The 18,157-nt window shown below is 31.0% G+C and overlaps 1 protein-coding gene across 1 annotated transcript in view; it reads left to right on the top strand.

Annotated features, from left to right (window-relative positions):
- The window catches only part of LOC123261488 (hemicentin-1), a 228,505-nt gene that overhangs the window by 123,887 nt on the left and 86,461 nt on the right, over nucleotides 1-18,157 (top strand). The window lies entirely within an intron of this gene.

Raw genomic sequence — 18,157 nt, 5'->3', positions numbered from 1 at the left:
TGTGTTTGCTCGTCGATGTGTATTCTTTGATGCTAAAACTTTATACTCAAACACACTCTTTGACAACATCATTAGCGGGATTAGGATGAGCTCAGAACTATTGCACTCAAATATGCATAAGCCCCGTCTGCAGATGTATACGTTTTAACAAACTTATCATACTCATACTTTAACCTTTAATATATAATATAATAATGACAAATATATATCTATATCTGGTTATTAACAAGCACACAATGGTTATTCTTGTTCTCAACTCGGAACTGAAGTTTCTCTTTTAAATTCAATACCCGGTTAATTAATTTCGTCATACATTTATTCATACCAGCCGTACAAAAAGTTATGTACATATTTTCGAAGCGGACCTTCACTCAAACGACAAAAATTGGCTATTAACATATTATATGTATTTACTTTGTCGAGTATTTTAAAACGCGGCATTCATACCTCGACAATAGTGACAACATTTCTTTACCGAGCCATTTAACAGAGTTGTATTTATGAAATCGTTTTCTTCGTAACTTTTCCTCTGAAAAAAATGGAAAAAACACTTCATTCAGAGGTAAAGGTACAACAATTGTTAACGCCGACAGTAATGGGATAGAATACGGATTATTCTTAAAATTTGTCTGCCTGGAGTGCCTAACTTTGCTCACTATTAATATATCCACTATAAAATATAAAAGTGAAACGCCCCAGTCTGAAAGTATACAAGTAGTAAAAGAAAAACTTGGACTTAGACTCTAGACTTTTTATATTATATTATCTTATACTGAAGGCGCTATGCCTCTCAAAAATAACTCGGAAAAGAGCGTATACGTAACTTGTGGTGTATCGACCACTTATTATATGACACAATAGAGCTACCTGCTGTACTTGGTCCGATACACGTGAGAAATGCTTTAAAATTACAGAGCAACCTGTCACGGTAACTTATTGATGGTCATCCCCCTGTCTCTCTTTTCTTTCTTTCTTGGCTTTACTTATTTTTCATCAAAGGAAAGTGACATTCTTGCTTTTGTTCCCCTCGGGTTCTTGGAACAGAGTTTAATTTTTTAGTGCTGGTAAATATCGATAAATCGACAGCAATAATCGGCTTAAAACGGGAGCTAGTATAATAATACAACCATAAACTATAATTTGGAAACTAAAGACTTTTTATAGAAAGATGAATTAGGTTAATCTGACAGATTTTATTTTTAATATATGGGAAAATACTCGAGAGAAGGATTAACCCTAGACTGGTCACCCTATGAGCGTGACGCCGCGCTCAATTATATTTTGTTTATTACATCTTCAATATTTACTAAAATTATTCAAAAAAATTTGAATTTGTTCCTTGAACATTTTAAAATATATTAATAATTTTTTCAAACATCTTCGAAAACGTTAAATTGCTGAAAAAAAATTTCTTAAAAAAATTTGCGGGGCTTTCCTCATCGCTTGACCAGAGTCGTAAATAGTTTTTTGTCCGCGGCGTTGCCGAAAACACCTCTAGTCTCTGCCTGTCAAACGTCTATGAACTGGCAACACTGTACGCTCTAAAAGCATTGCGGCAAATCCCTCATCACTCGACCAAAGTCGTTAGGTCGCGTTTGTTGATCAGTCTAGGGTTAATGAATATCATCGAAAAATGATATTTTTTTTTTCTAATAATTTAGAAATGATTTTTTTTTATCAATTGGAAATATGATAATGTTTGTTCGTCATTAGAAAGAATGTTATTTTAAAACAAAAGATCAATATTTGAGAATAAACTTTACTAAATTAAAAATATCGCATACATATCATCAACTCAAAAATTATCTAAACGAAAATAATTTTTCAATGACTTGTAGCGTTGAAAATCCCCGACAGAGGACGCATGATAGCTGAATATTCTCTTTACAAGAAAACTGCATTTAATAATATTTAATTAAGGTTTTACTAACACATTTAACTGAACATTTTTAGTTTAATTGACTACTAAACCAATTTTTGTTCAATAAAACATGTTAATTGCCGTACAAATCACTATACAGTAAAAAATAATATGTTAAATACAGTCTACACAAAATTAGTGTTAAAATTCAACACACTGTGTTATTTTAATACAAAGATTGTGTTATTTTAACACAAAGTTTGTGTTATTTTAACACAGTGTTTTGATTTTTTAAAATAATTTTTTGTGGACCGTATTTAACACAGAAATTGTGATGATTTTACACAATATTTTTTAATGTGTAAAAAAAATAACAAATAATTCTTTATTCTGATATATAGCCTGATATAGGGTAAAGTACCGTTTGTGGCCACTGTACTGTTTATGGCCATTTGTTGCTCAAATAAACGATAGAAATGAATTTATCTTAATAAACCATTACAAGCTCAATTTGTTTTAATATAAATTTTTTAAAACTCAACAAAAATATGGTTATAATATTATAATTTTTTATAAATTAATTCAACTTACCAAAGTTAACTGGCCAAAAACGGTGCTAAGGTGGCCAAAAACGGTACTGCTACCCTAGTTACTTATAAAAATTGGCCACATCAGAATATTTTTTCACGGGTTATTAATAGTTGAAAATATGAATATCTTTTTACAAATATGACACATCATGATCCACATATCTATAATCTATAAATCTCCATTATTTTGATACCTCTAAAACTATAATGTTAACTTGAAACCAGAGACTCAAATGAGAAAAAAAGGTAAATTGATTCGATCTCATCGTAAACGTTTTCCGGTGATTTAATTTTTAACACCAACAGCATGCAGACGATTGAGAAAAAATTCTGTTAGAAAAAGTTAAACGTGAGATGTTGAAAGTTCTCGAGGAGATCGTAACGATTGCTCAAGCCCTTACGCTGCGTAAAGAGATGACAATGTCACCGAAGACTTGAGCAAATCGACAAGCTCCTTTAAATTTCGGTCTCTTTTATTCTATTTTTCCACTCGTTTCGACACAACGTCGCTGTACACGTACATGCCGTACATACACTACATACATCAGATATAAGGAATAAGGATATATAGGTATAGGAATGGGAAGTGACGGGAGACTCCTTGACAGCGCAATCTTCGATAAGTAAATCCCATTCCCCGAGGGCAACGAGGACGCTGGAAAAACGAGGAGGAAAAATGGCCGCTTTCCGTGTAAGAATAAAACCGTAAGTCGGCAACGGCCGAGTCAGCGCGTGCCATCGGGAAAAAGAATCGTCTGTTCTTTCATCGTCTACTTGGCTTTTGCTCCATCCTCAATCCTCGATCCTCACACCCTTGCAAATCCTAGTGCCACCATACTGTATACCGTATATCGGCAGGAGTGTAGACGTCGTCAATAGAAAGTAGAACAACCTTAGTACGTGACTGGAGAGATTTTCGCCGAGGATTCTCGTCATTGTTGTTATGTGTGATGATCCAAAAAACGCCAGCTAAATCGAATGTCTGTAACTCCCTTCACTCTGTGTCTTTTAGTGATTCTGCTTTTATCTTCTCTGCTCTCGATACCTTCTCCACTGCTCCTGAAATTGCTAAGGAAAGTGGTGAAATAAAATAAAATTTATAAGACGTGCAGTATACTACGCGATAAAAATAACTCTATATAAGGAATAAGTAAGTGTCCAACAATATCAATAGCTAAAATAAATGATATTAACAGTAAATGATTAAAAATTTTTAAAATAAAAATAAATTGATAAATTTTTAGAAAAGAACATTTTTTTTATTTCATTTTGATCGATACTTTGACTATTTTATGACTTATGATCTCTATTTTGAAAAACTAATTGTAAACAAATAATTGCTCATTGGTAAAAAATATTAAACAATTTCAGATAATTTTTACTTTTAAATTAAATTAAAAAAATTTTTTCTTCAGAAGAATAAAAAATTAGCGTTTTGAGATAATTATACAATTTTATGAAACAATTAGGAGAATATAAATTTATATTGAATTTACATTAAAAGCTTGAAATTTTTCATCTATACAAATTGATAGTTTAAAAAACGGAAAAACACGCTTTAAAAAAAAAAGCAAATTAAAAAGTAAAAAATAATTTCTAATGGGTTTAAAATCAAAATAGAGTAACCAAAAAAATTTTTTTTATTGAGAAAATACAACTGATGAAAAATCGATTCGATCAATATTTAATTCAAGTTTGAATTTGAATGCACAATAAACTCAAGAAATCTAATATAAAAAAATCTTTTCCCATCTTGGATATCAAATTGCCTTTTTTCATTATATAATTGAAGATCATCGAACATTAAAGTCAAGAGAATAAATTCTTGAGACAAAAATAATTTACTTAAATCAAGAATAATTTCTTGACTCAAAAATTTATTCTCTTGACTCAAGAAACTCATTTTCTTTAAAATGAGTTTCTTGGTTCAAGATCTTGGCTCTTGAGTCAAGTTAATTTTTTTATCAGTGCATACATTTAAGGACATCTGGTATGAAATCCGTCTTTCTAAGAACTACGTAGAAAACTCATAATAAATAAACATTCGCTAAAAAAAATTTTCCATTCGTCTTACACTTCGTATCAATTATCAAATAAATAATAACAATAACAAAAAAGATGTCAGGTATGAGTCAGTCGGAACGTGCTTAGTAATAATTAACAAATAGTTTTCCACGTATTCCTCGGTAAGCTTCAAGCCAAGACTCAGTGAATGTCCCTGAACATTGTAATGATAATTTAATATTTATAGACTGTCGAGCATAAGTATGAGTATTAATAAATATTTTATTACATTACCTGTCGAGCGAACATTCTCTTGCCCAAGGTCAGCGTGAAAAATTCCAACGCTGGTCTCATGCATTTACAGGACTTTTATTTTCGGCAGGGACCAAATCCTCATGCATGCATGAGAAAAGACGATGTATGGGAAACTATCTGGGAAACTATTCAGTGTGTCTTATGTATATATGCATGTATTCCGTCCCAAATACAAACATAACATAGGACCTTTTCTTGATGGGATACAAGTTGTTGTTACTATTAGTGTTAGTGTTGGTGGATAGAGTACAGGGATCAGAAGAAGAGACGTGAGAGTAGAGTGACCGAGAGAATCTCTTGTCGAATTACTTTCTGCCCGAAAATACAATTCGGTTCTCCATCTTCTGTTCGGGCTGGTGGTTGTATTCAAGTACTGCATGTATTATAATGTGTAGACTTCGTTCTCCAGTACACTGTTACTGTTGTTGTTGTTGTTGTTGTTGTTGTTGGTGTTGCTGGATGCTAGATGTATGTTCGTATCTAGTCTTCCGATGTACTGCGGCTAGGCACTATACGAATGAGTTTACCGTATATGTGATGCTATACATGTACATATATAAATGTATGTACATACCCTGAGACCGAAACGCCGGAGGGGTGTCCCCATTCATCGAAACCCGTGAAAAGAGGTCGACGTTTTCATTCGATGGGAATTGAAAAAAACGGAAATAATAAAATAGTACGAGTAGATTGAATGCGCATCAAAGCCCACCTTGAATTACATACACGACCGACTCATCACGACGTCCTATGAAAAATCCACTTTGCCCGAAAGATTCACGTCGTTTAGATTTAGATAATCTCTTGGGTTCTCGTCCTTGATTTTTAGTAATAATAGTATGGAGTAGAGAAGGGTCTTCTTCGACTCAAAAATTTCTACGTAAATAAACAATCACTTGTGTTGGTTCTAATATATTGAAATTGGATCGATATATTTTGACTTCATCAAGTTCGGGAACATAAATACAAATACAAATATGTACAAAGGTTCAATCTTGTACAATGGATTGTTGGTTTTAGTAACCTCACCACTAAATTGCAATTGTCAATTCTAGTAGAGTACACAAACTAGTGAATTATTGGAAATTGATGGCAACAATATTGATTAATATCGAAGATTCAATTTTATACTTTTAAAAAATTTTCCTTTATAATCAGTGATGGAAAAAATTAACTTGTTTACAGGATAAAAATCTTGGACTAAGAAAACTGTTTTAAAAAATTTAATTATCTTGAATCAAGAATAAAAATTTTTGAATTAAGTAAAATTTACTGAATCTAAAAAAAATTTTTTAATTTGAAAATTTTTCTCATTGATTCAAAATAATTAAATTTTAAAATCTCAACTTATTAAATTCCCACTTATATTTTTTTTTTAATTTCTACATCTGCAATTTTTTTCACAAATAACTCAATTATAAAAAACTAAAAATTTGTTGGATGTCTATTTATTTTAGTATCATTTAAATCAAGTTAATTATTTTATCAATACAACCAATAACAACTACTTGTTCATATGTACTATAAAATAATTTTAGATTTATTATAAGAAACGACTAAATTTGTTTTTTTTAATTACAAAAATTTCCTTTTTTTGTTTCAGGTAAGGTCCAAAAACTTTGAAGTAGTCAAGCAGTAGCAATTTGTAAAAAAAATTAACAAATATTTTGTGAGTAATAGAAAAATTCTTTATTAAAAATTTACTTTGATTATAATATTTATGGTTGCAAAAATCATGTCTAATTTTTATAAATAATTTTTTTAATGTTGACAGTGATCAAAAGTTACGCAATTATATATCACTAAAACTTGGACCGTAAAAATTATTTTTTGTTCATATAAGTTTCCGCAGGCTAAATTATTCAATTCCTATGTTACAAAATACAAAAAATAATTTTATATCGATAAAACATAAATACACCATCAGATTCAGATTCCATTATCCATCGAACAAGTAATTCTAATTATTTATTTTAAAAAAAATATTACACTCCGGTCTTTTCTATATATAAGGTAAAAGCCCCAATAGATGATCACGTACCAGTATATGATCACTCCATGTATTTGTATATCTATATTCACAAATATAGGTATACAAATACATGGAGTGATCATATACTGGTACATGATCATATATTAGGGCTTTTACCTTACATCCCTCGGAGTTGCCATTATCAGTCACTCTATCCTAGCTTGCGTAATTGAAAATAAAAAAAATGTCGTAGACGAACGATGTTACTCAGGATCCGGTGAATTTTTCATAAAATTAATAGTCGCGATTTATTCCTGAGGCGATTTTAAAATAGCAAATGCAGCTGGAGCTGAATGCATTGAGTAGAGCTCCCGGCTAGGGGCGATCCGGAGAGACATTCCTGTTAAGTTATATGTTTTCGCAAAAAACCATAATAAAACAAGTCGGCATTTATTTCCAGCTGTTCTAATGGACTGAATATTTCACCTAAATGTGACACTCTTCGGCTTCGGCTTCAGAGTAATCGCTGTAGATCAATTTGTAGAAAGCAAATAAAAATAAAAAAAACTATCTAGGAACAAATCTTTCAAGTTAAAGAATTCCTTAATTATTATTTATTTAACTTAACACTTTGATTAGTTGCCGGGAAGTGACAGCTCTTTTTAACCCTTTATCTCTTCTTTCTTTCGATAAATTCTTACGCTTTTATTCAATTGAGCTTGACTACCAAGTCATACATTTGCTCTTTACTAATCTGTACAAATACAAGCTGAAGTGCGAGTACAAGCTCAAGTTAAGTAAGACTTAATGGTAAAACATAGTAGAGTTGATAAGAAATGAAAATACCATTTGAAAAATATAAAAGGTCTTAAATAAAATAAATAAGATACGCACGACAGGCTAAAACGTCGCGCCATCATCTAGAGATCCATTCTCGGACACTCGATAAATTAAACTCTCTCAGTAAAACCTGGTAGTGGTTCCATCGGCCATTACATCGACTCACTAAAAGAAAACTGTGGTTAATGGACTCTAACCTACGGAAACATTGTCGGGAAAAAATAAACTCAACAAAATAATGAATGACTGAGTCAATATCACGTATAGTACAGTTATCTTTTCTATTACGTCCTGTCCCAACCTACTATTTCTTCTTTAGAAAAAACACTCGGATCATTGATTCATTTCTTCGTACATTCCTGAGCGAAATTATCATCATTCGTGCTACTGTAGCGCAAAACCTAATTACTACACTCTCTGCAGATATTTTCATTTTATTGTCTCACTTAAGCGCGATTATTGCTGCAATGGAACTTTTTTACTTTCACTTTCTTCCAGGAAATACTCTTAACAGTTCCAATAATACTGATAATAAAAAAATTGCTATTATTATTATTATTATTATTATTATTATTATTATTATCATTATCGTTTATACAATTAAGAGAATGAGGAAAATTTTTTTTCCGGTATATTTATTTATATTTATATGATAAAATAGCTGTTTGAATTAAAACTGCATTGAGAAAAAAAACACTTTTATTAAGAAAATTTTCTTGATACAAGAATCCATGTTTTTGAAAATGTTCAAGAATATAAATTCTTATAGCTCAAGAACTTGTTAAATTGATTGAAATAATTTTTACTTAATTTAAATAAAGCTATTCTCTTGTTTATCTACTATCAAAAGATAAATATTGATGCTTTCCTCTTCAAAAATTAATAATTAATAATAATAGAATATTTGATCGTCATTGAATTTTTTGAACCACTCTCTCAAATCGAAATAGTGACTATAGTGACTATTCACTATTTTTGCAGTGCAGAGTAGATCACTAATTCAAATAGTGGTTTACTTTTCACTACTAAATAGTGAATAGTCACTATTTTATAGTCGAAAGTCACTATTTCGATTTAAGAGAGCAAGAAATTAGTAATTGAGTAAAAGTATTTTTTTTTTCTCAGTGTGGTACAGTATTTTTTATTATTTTTTATTACAGTCTTTTGAAAGGTTGTAATCTGGATTTATGTTTTTTCACGCTTTGATATTTTTTTCAGCGAAAGTCAATTTATCATATAAATAATTAAAAGAGTAAAGAAGTTTTTTTTTGGTGGCCACATTCTTTATTTACTTCAAAACGGATTTTTGTAGCTAAATTTGTTACTATCAGAAAGATCTTGAAGTTAATTTGTGCTTTTTCAGGATTTTGAATAAGATATTGGTGATAGTTAAATTTTTATGTTATCTTTAGATTTTTCATTAATGTACACTAAAAAAAAAAAAAATTGACTTGATTAAAAACAAATTTTTAAACCAAGAAAATAATTTTAAAGATTTTCATTTTAATTCAAGGCTAAAATTTCAAGAAAATTTTCTTCTATCAAGTTAATTTTTTTTTTCAGTGCAATAGTAATTGATCCTGTCACAGCATTATTATTTTTAAAATTTATTCCAAAAATACTCAAGCCATGAATAATGTAAGTCAGATCCATCAATCGTTCGTTTAATTCTAAATTCTCATTATTCAAAATCCGAGTTCTCTGATTTGATTTAGAAGCAACGTTACTGATAGATTCTAACGCGAGATAAAACATATAACATGTAAAATATAATAGATATAAATATCAATCTATTGAGAATGCTCCTCAGACAATGATGTATCATAGAAAGTATTCGATGTTCATTATTCATTTATAAGCATAAGCAATCTATACTTTCTATTAAAGTACAGCATTACTGTGAGGTCTTGACGCCTACAGCCATTTTACCTCTAGTCAGTGATGAACAAAATAAATATCTGTCATGTGTTACTATGTTTACTACGAGTGGGTTACGCCTCCACCTCTTCCTCAATTTCAGCCTCCACCGCAGGCACACATGCACATTAAACCCGTACAGTTTCGTATCGCAGAGACGTTGCTAAATTATATGCATGTATATAGTAACACACTGCATCTCTATACAGAAAGAGAGGATCCGAGAGTACATTACATACCGGATACACGTGTGTGTATGTACGAACGCGACCTAATGTAATGGATGTGCGTACGCATCTCAAATGAAAACTTGAGGATGCAGAGTCCAATTTTATGTATGGAGTTACCTCGTTTATTTTTTAAAGCTGCGTTCACAACAATCGTTATTTTGTTTAATAACACCAGTCATTATATTGTTGTTTTGCACTGTTAGTATTATCTAAAACAGTTTCACTGTAAAAAAATCGCGCCAAGTCCAAGTTCATAAGACTATTAAGAAAAAAAAAATTTGTTTTTTTCTTTACAAAAGGATATAAAATAAAAAAATTAAAAAATACAAGTAACCGATATGATCAAGCCCTTTCGAATGGCGCCAACCGCGATCGAATCGGTCAAGCCATTCAAAAGTTAAGAGAGGTTTACATACTTACACACACACACACACACACACACACACACACACACACACACACACACACACACACACACACACACACACACACACACACACACACACACACACACACACACACACACACACACTATCGCAAAAATAGTTAGGGAAGCTTCTGTAAAATAAATAGTTTTTTAACAAAAAATATAGTAAATAATGCTGTTATTTAACTCGCGACCTAGTTCGTACTTAACTTATATAATTTTTTCAAAAATTCTAGAACGCGTTTAACTGAAAATTATTCTTTGGTTTTTAAAGACTAATCAGCCCATTATACCTCCCAAACACTTCGAGAGTTAAAAATGTTGGGGGCCCATTTTGCCCCCCCCCCCTTCCTCTATATCTATATATGGCTTGATATGGTAATAGATGCCTATATATATTTTTTGATCAACAGTAGTGTTGAAAATCTCTAATAGACGGCGCACGGTCTCTGAATCGTTTTGCTACTGGATAGTTAACCGGAGTTTTTAAGTTCTAAAATATAAATCTTTCTAATTCTTTCTTAAGGCCATGTATGATCAGATCGGGCCAAATATATAATTGGCTTTTATCAGAACATAAATGGCCAGATAAAAATTTATTCGCAATTAGAAGTACATAAAATTCTTGGAATAAAATGCTAAGTAAAGAGTATTCTATAGAATACCTATAGGTCATAGAGGCATAGTGACACCCTCGCGGGGATAGTCAGGAAAGCTTTCTGTGACCTTCAAACGTCAAGATCTGATGAAAACTCGATTTTTGTAAAACGGGGTAAAACCAATAACTCCGATTTTTGAAAATCTGAGATTTTCTTAGCGGGAAGTTACAAATTGTTAATATTGTATGTATAATTTTCAGAAAAAAAAATTATATTTTAAATCTCAGTAACTTTATTCGAGTATTTCTATAGTATATTTTTATTTCCTAAGATGTTTTAGTAAATCAGCCTTATACCAATTTGTCTATAGAATGGACTCTATAATTGAATACTATTACTATTTACTATTACTAGTCCTTCAATAAAGAATTTACAGATAAATTTTATTTCTTTATATTAAGAATTGAAGTGACTAAAACCCAAATTCGAACAATAAGATGCGAGACACTCGAAAACGTACGAAGAATAATGTTTTTTAGTGGGAAGTATTCGGGGTAGCCCGCAGGGTCGATCGTTTTTCAGAATTTTTTTAGTGCTTACACTTCTCATTATAGTCACTGTTCATTTCTTTCTTTGTGAGAGGATGGATAGTCCAGTTAGCTCTTTCAAGAATCGTAAATCGAACATTGCCTTCTCATTCTCTATCTTTGAAATATATTTTTTATAACACCCCAATTTTTGTAATGTAAAAAATTGGTCTTGGACTATTTCCTGACAACACTTAAGATAAAATAAAACAGATCAATTACTTTAAGTGTGTACAACTGTTTTAAAATTTCAAGAGACAAAATCTTAACCTCAAAATGAAATAGCCACTTTTAATTTCGGTCCCATCTTTAAAATACTTGAAACATTAAAAAAAAAAAAAAGATATTTAGTGGACTTCTATTTCCGTCAAATTCGTCAAACTATTCCTATATATTATGAGGACCATTCCTATATATTATGGGAATCATGCCAATATTACAGTTATAATTATAGGTATTGTTCCTATAATTATAGGAACCATTCCCATAATTATAGTAACATTTCCCAAAAATTATGGGTACAATTCCCATAATTTAAGTAATCGTTCCTAAAATGGTATAGGAAAACATTTCATTAAAATTATAGGAATGATTTCCATATTTTTCTCTCCGTTTAATCTTGTCAGTTCACAAAAAAAAAAAAAAAAAAAAAAACATAATTTGTGTACCATTGTCCAGATAATTCCATGAATATTAATTTTGCACTTTTTAAATTTTATTTAATCTAACAGAAGCGAGAAAATCATTAAAATAAAATCAAGACAGCCGATTATAAGTCGTGAATATTTCAAACTTTTTACTAGATTAAATCTCCAAATAAGCTGGATACTTAAGAGGAAAACGATCAATAACTTTCTTACTCTACCGTTCAATTAATGGCTGCTTATAACTCATACGAAACTTGAGATGATTGTTTTGTATAATGGCGGATATTTAAAAGCAAGTGCAGGAGAATTTGAACAGCTTTTGCAACAATGTTTATTCCTTACTCTAGAGGAATAGGAGGTAGAAGAGCCAAACGACTTATCGTCAGCCGGATTATCATGAAGCTCTGCCGTACAAACTCATAGAATCTATCAAGACTCCAAGACTTTGTGAAAGGAGCTTAAGACTTTAGTTTACCACCGAGACCGAGTAAGTGTGAGTTTATAAGTACGTATTTTCCTTCACTCATATTATAAACTTACACACTTGTGCTGAGAGTGAGTCCCTCAGAGGAACAAGGAAACACGGATCGTATTTATAAACAGAGAGAGAGAGAGAGAGCGAGAGGGTAGGAGAAACTTATCCATGCCATACGATACAACTTGTGAAAAAGAGAAGGTGAGAGAGAGAGAGAAATGCATTCAGAGTGTCGGGAGGGAGTGGGGTAAGGAAAGAGGAGATTGAGGTAAAAGAAGGTAAGGTGAGTTGAGGTATAACGGCATGGTAGATGGGTAGGTAGATGGTAGGAGCGCCAATAACCGGCTGGACTCAACTGGAAACCAATGGCGTGGAGAAGAGCATAAGGATAAACTGTGGCCTCGATCAAACGGCCCTCTGGCTACTCTGTAAAGCAGTGGTTATACCCGTTCCTCTTGTGTTATGTCGAATGTATATGTATACACATTCGATGTCCGAGTCTCTGCATCGCTGTATTGATGCGACAAGAAAAGCCATTGCCCTCTACTCATGATGCCCGAAAAAATAAAAGAATAAGAGCAAAGAGGAAATAAAGTGCCTCGATTTATCTTTTAAGGAGTTTTAGATTCAGTTGAGAGTACTCTAGATTTTTTAATGAGGGCTATTTTTTTAATGATAGTTTAGAGTCCTCGAGGCAATTGGAGAGGTGTAACGTTCTTGGGATTTGGATCTAGTGATGGAGTAATTACTACTCTATGCTAAAAAATTTTTATACATTATTAATTTTATATGAAATTTAGATTTTCAAACAAATATAACTCAGTGAGAAATTTGGCTTAAAATCATTCTAATTTTCTTATAAAAATGTAAAAGAAAAACAATAAACTGAATTTTATGATATTTTTTTGTACATCAAGTGCGGATTGTAGATCACATGAAAATTTTTATATAATTGTTTTTAATATTTAAAAAGTCAAACTGGATTAGAGTTTCAATCAAATGCTGATACAAAATTATCTATTTTTACCGATAAATTTTATTAGATATTTCGCTTCATTAGTTATATGTACAAAAAAACTTCAGTTTAATCTACAATTCGCGTTTAAAAAAAAATTTCATGAAATTCAGCTCACTGTTTTTTATTAAATAAAGAATGCAACAGTACAAAAAGAAAAATGTTAGCAAAAAAATTTTCGGTTTACTGTGTTTTGAAATATTTTAAAAATTAGAAATAAAATTACTAAAGAATTTATTCAATTTCATAGAATTAAAAATTTTCAAACATTTTAATATTAATTTTCATTAATAATCACATAAAAAATTCTAAATTAAAAAAATTATATTACAGTTCTTAACACATTTTCATCTGTTAAATTATATAACTCATTATTTATGTATACTAATAATTAATGACTTCAAATGTAACTAAAACATTCACTCTTCAAGAGTTCAACTGGATTAAATAAAAAACAGAGATTAAGGCCAGTATGAATAATTTAAGCCGGCAAAATAAATTAATGGAATAAATAAATAATTCATAAAACGCTTAGAGTTAATTCTTCTATTTAAAGTGTATGGTTGAAACAGTTTTAAGTTTTTCTTGATCTATCAAATAAAAGACTCTCTTACTTGAAAATAATTAAGCACCAAATTGCTGAAAATACTGAAATGTATAATCAAGTAGCAAAAGATTTCTCTAATACCATAGACTCGAGATGTTGAAATAATGATTGCTGCGCCACTGGTTGAAGTGGGACCGGTGTGACGGGTCCGCAGATGTGAGGCCCTCGATGCAAACTCTACACACAACACAAAGTCTACGTATCCTGGATAACATGTGGTCTTGGGTTGCTCGGTTGATTGCTCGGTAGCTCGAAATTCCTTGTTATTACTGTACTGTCTCAGCCCGAAAAAAAGAGCAAAAAATTCAAAGCTTCCACTCTACTCTACTCAGATATTTTAAATAACGAGATAAATCAATAACCGTTTTGATTATCGCGGTTAATAAAAAGCCATGCACTGAACTTAAATTACTTATTTATTTGTATTTTGAAATTGGAGGGAAAAGAAATGGGAGAAGCTTGTTATTGGTACACGGGTAAGATTTATCGGGCAAAAGAGAATGTGATAAAGAAGACAGATCGAGTTTCCGTGAGTTTAAATCGATTTTTATTTGTTTGTTCAGAATAATCGCAAAGAATAAGAGATGAAAAATTCAGAAAAAAAGGAAGTCTTAAAATGTCACTTTCAAAATTTTTTTGTTCATTTCATTAAAGTAAATTTTTCCTCAAATTTTAAATTCTCACTCTTTAAATTTTTACGTCAAAGTGAAATTCTACCTAATCAACCACATATATGTCAATTTACACTGAAATCATTTTAATAGAAAATTTAATTTCCAACAAAAAAGATTTTTTGGAATTTTTTCCGTATCTCCAATACTTGAGCAAGAATTTTAATTCTAAATAAAAAACTCCCTTGTAATTTTTTCGCGTGTCCAAATTTTGACTAGACTGTCAGTTTAAAAAAGTTTAAGTGCGTTTGTCATCTGAATAAATTCTGTAAAATAATTACTAAATCGCCGTCCATGTGTTGGAGTATGCATACATTGCAAGTGACTGACATGAAACTTGTTTCATCCTTCTTATTACAACTATTATTATTGCAAGCAGCGCGTGCATCAATATACATATGCTATATGGTAGATATTATATTTATATATATGCTGGCCGTGGTAGAACTGTGTGTCAGTGACAGAGAAGGGTGGGCGTGGGAGGTTTAAGAATGCGAGCGCAACCAAAGCAAAAACGTGCAGAAGATAAATAGAGACAGCCAACAAGATTTAAACTGAGAAAAAAGATAAAATACCCTCGTAGGGTCGAGAAAAAGAGGAGTAAAAACCCCATTCTCCAGGCTGTGATAGGAGTATAGTATAGTGAACTGGAGAGTGTGGTATAGCATCAGTTTTTGGGATTTGATGGTGTGGTATACGAAAAATATATACTGCCCTGATAGCTGATAGCTGATAGCTGCTAGCTGTTAGTTGTTGTTGTTTTTATTTTTTTTTCAGCGTTCTTTCATTTACCCGAGCCCGAGATCGAGTCGTAGTTGGTACGTTTAATTTACGAGACTTGAATTTACGGAAGAGGAGGACCAACGCATAGCAAGAAAAGGCGCCGTGTCGATATAATGCCGTATATGCGAGGAGAACAAGGAGGGACTCTCAAGTGGTCAGGGCTGACCCCTATACCAAGCCGTCGAGAACCTACTATGCTACGAGTAGAGGGACACACATTCTATATAAATGGACACACCTATGTATTTATGTATTACATATAATACTAAAGAAGGAAACACGTGTACATAAGAAAGAGTCAAGAGTTATGTGTCGGGAGAAAATGAGAACGCACTTGCGACAGAGACGGATTATAACTGTTCTATTGGCCTGAGTGAAACGGAGATAAAGAAGGAGTACAAAGAGGCTAGCTGTTTCCTCTTCAACGACCAACAAGGACTAATCGAGCCGAGTACAGGATACCGAAAAAATAAATCTTTAACGTTTGTGCAGCAACTTGTCTTATTGGGAAGGGAAGATAAAAGTATCAGTATACTGGACTAGTATTTGGAAGAAAAAATATACTTGTGAAAAGTCGAGACAGAAAACGACAAATTTTTTGGTTAATTTAACATGGCTTTATAGTGTAATCCATTCGTTGGAATTTTGCACACAGATTTTTGCAACAATTTAAGAAAATATGTTTTGATATGGTCATTTATGACAATAAGAATATAGCCACACAAAAATATAAATTCTTGATTCTAGAATAAATTTTTTTGGAATAAAAAGGAATAATTTATTTTGAATAAAGTAAAATTTTTTTGAACTAAGTAAATTTTCTTGTCTTATAATTTTTTGACCAAACCTAGTGTTGAAAATTTCCGATAGATAGCGCATCATCGTTGAATTCTCTTCTAATAGAAGAGTTAAAAAATTTAATTATTATTCTACTAGTTTATTTGATGGTAGATGGTGAAAGAAAAAAATTGTTTGAGCCGAAAATCGAACCTAGGACGTTGATGTAGAATTTTGAAAATTTTAACGCAAATTGAGAATTAAATTTGAATAGAGAACTGAATTAAAATTAAGATTGGTTTAATTAATTTATTAATAGGCTTTCAAAATGAATCGTTTTCAATTTGATGTCTTAGTTGATAAATTTTTCTGTGTAATATACAAGAATAAAAAATTTCTATAAGAAAAAATTAATTATATCAACATTCAAACTTTTGAAGTTGAAAATTGTAAAAAATGCATTTATATAAATTTTAAAGCTTAAAAAAATATTTATTTCAATTTTACATTCCACTAAGTGTTACAAATGCAAGAATGAATTAATTAATTGAAAAGAATCAACCATAAAATTTAAAAGTGTTTAAGCTGCAGAAAGGCTGTGAATTTTCTTCTCGAATTACTCTTACAATTAAAAGTATATTTGAGCTTTAAACTCTCTTTTTTCTTTGCTAAATCTTCTTCTCCGCTCCGGAGCTAAAGTAAATTAGGTGATTAAATGGAGATATTTCGCGAAGATTATCTACTTTCAAAACTATCGACAACTCAATAAGTTTTGCTGGATGAATTTTTGTTTCCAATGTTTAAGAATTATAGTTTTTCTGGTATTAAAGCTGTGTTTAAAGTTTGAAGGGTGATGAGAGATGGTATTGGTATTTATGTAGTAAAAATAAAAGGATGTTTACTCAGTTTGAAAGTTGTTTTTGAAATGTCAAAAAAATAGTGGATAGTGGATGGAAAAAGTAAACACGCACCTTCCTCGTGTATTATCTTTTATCCCAGTGTTTAATATTAAATATACCGTGGTTGTAAAGTGGTACGACAGGTTTGCTGAGCGATCAAGCGGATGCATGAGTAGATTTAATGCTTGATGTATTTTCTCGACACAAGTTTTCTTATAGAATTTTACCGGTGAGTTTTTCTCTGGCTGACGTCTTGACTTCGCTCCCTCCTTTTTCAGTGCGCCAGGCGTGTAATATTTCAACTTAATTTCTTTATAATCTCTTTTTTACCACCGATAAGATATACAGTGTCACTAAACGAGAAAGGAATTCGACGCGAATGAATGCTTGGTTTCGGATTTATTCTAACAAAAAACGCCCGATATGGACAAATAGATCTTTTTTCTTTTTTTTCTTCATTAATAGTTTAGGGAAATTCAATTTCAAATTGATTTATTCATTGAATGCAGCTAATTGTTAGCTAGATATAATCCCATATCTTTTAAAAAAATGAAAGTACAAACCTTTTTATCATCACTGTAACTTTATATTACAGTGACATTAGATAACATCAATCAAAAAAACTTAATAATTTTAAGTAGATTTTCATGTTTTTTTTTTTTTCATTTTTTAAAATGTTTTTTAACAGTTGTGGGTCATTTTTGTCTTAGTTAGTCTAGATAAGCCATATTAGATCAAATTTCAATCTTACCATCTATTAGGAATTCATTTCTGTTAATATTCGTTCCCTATCTGGTAAAAAAAAAGTTTACTCTATTCATTTTAATCTGAAATTAAAAATAATTCTATTCTCAAATTTTGAATGCAATACTGTACAATTGTTCAATTTTAAAACACAATAACTGCAAATTTTTTCGTTTTAACGAATTTTTTATTATAGT

This window comes from Cotesia glomerata, linkage group LG1 (genome assembly GCF_020080835.1).
Source record: "Cotesia glomerata isolate CgM1 linkage group LG1, MPM_Cglom_v2.3, whole genome shotgun sequence".
Taxonomy (NCBI): domain Eukaryota; kingdom Metazoa; phylum Arthropoda; class Insecta; order Hymenoptera; family Braconidae; genus Cotesia; species Cotesia glomerata.
The sequence above is the reverse complement of the archived record's forward strand: the minus strand, read 5'-3'. Positions and strand labels throughout refer to the sequence as shown.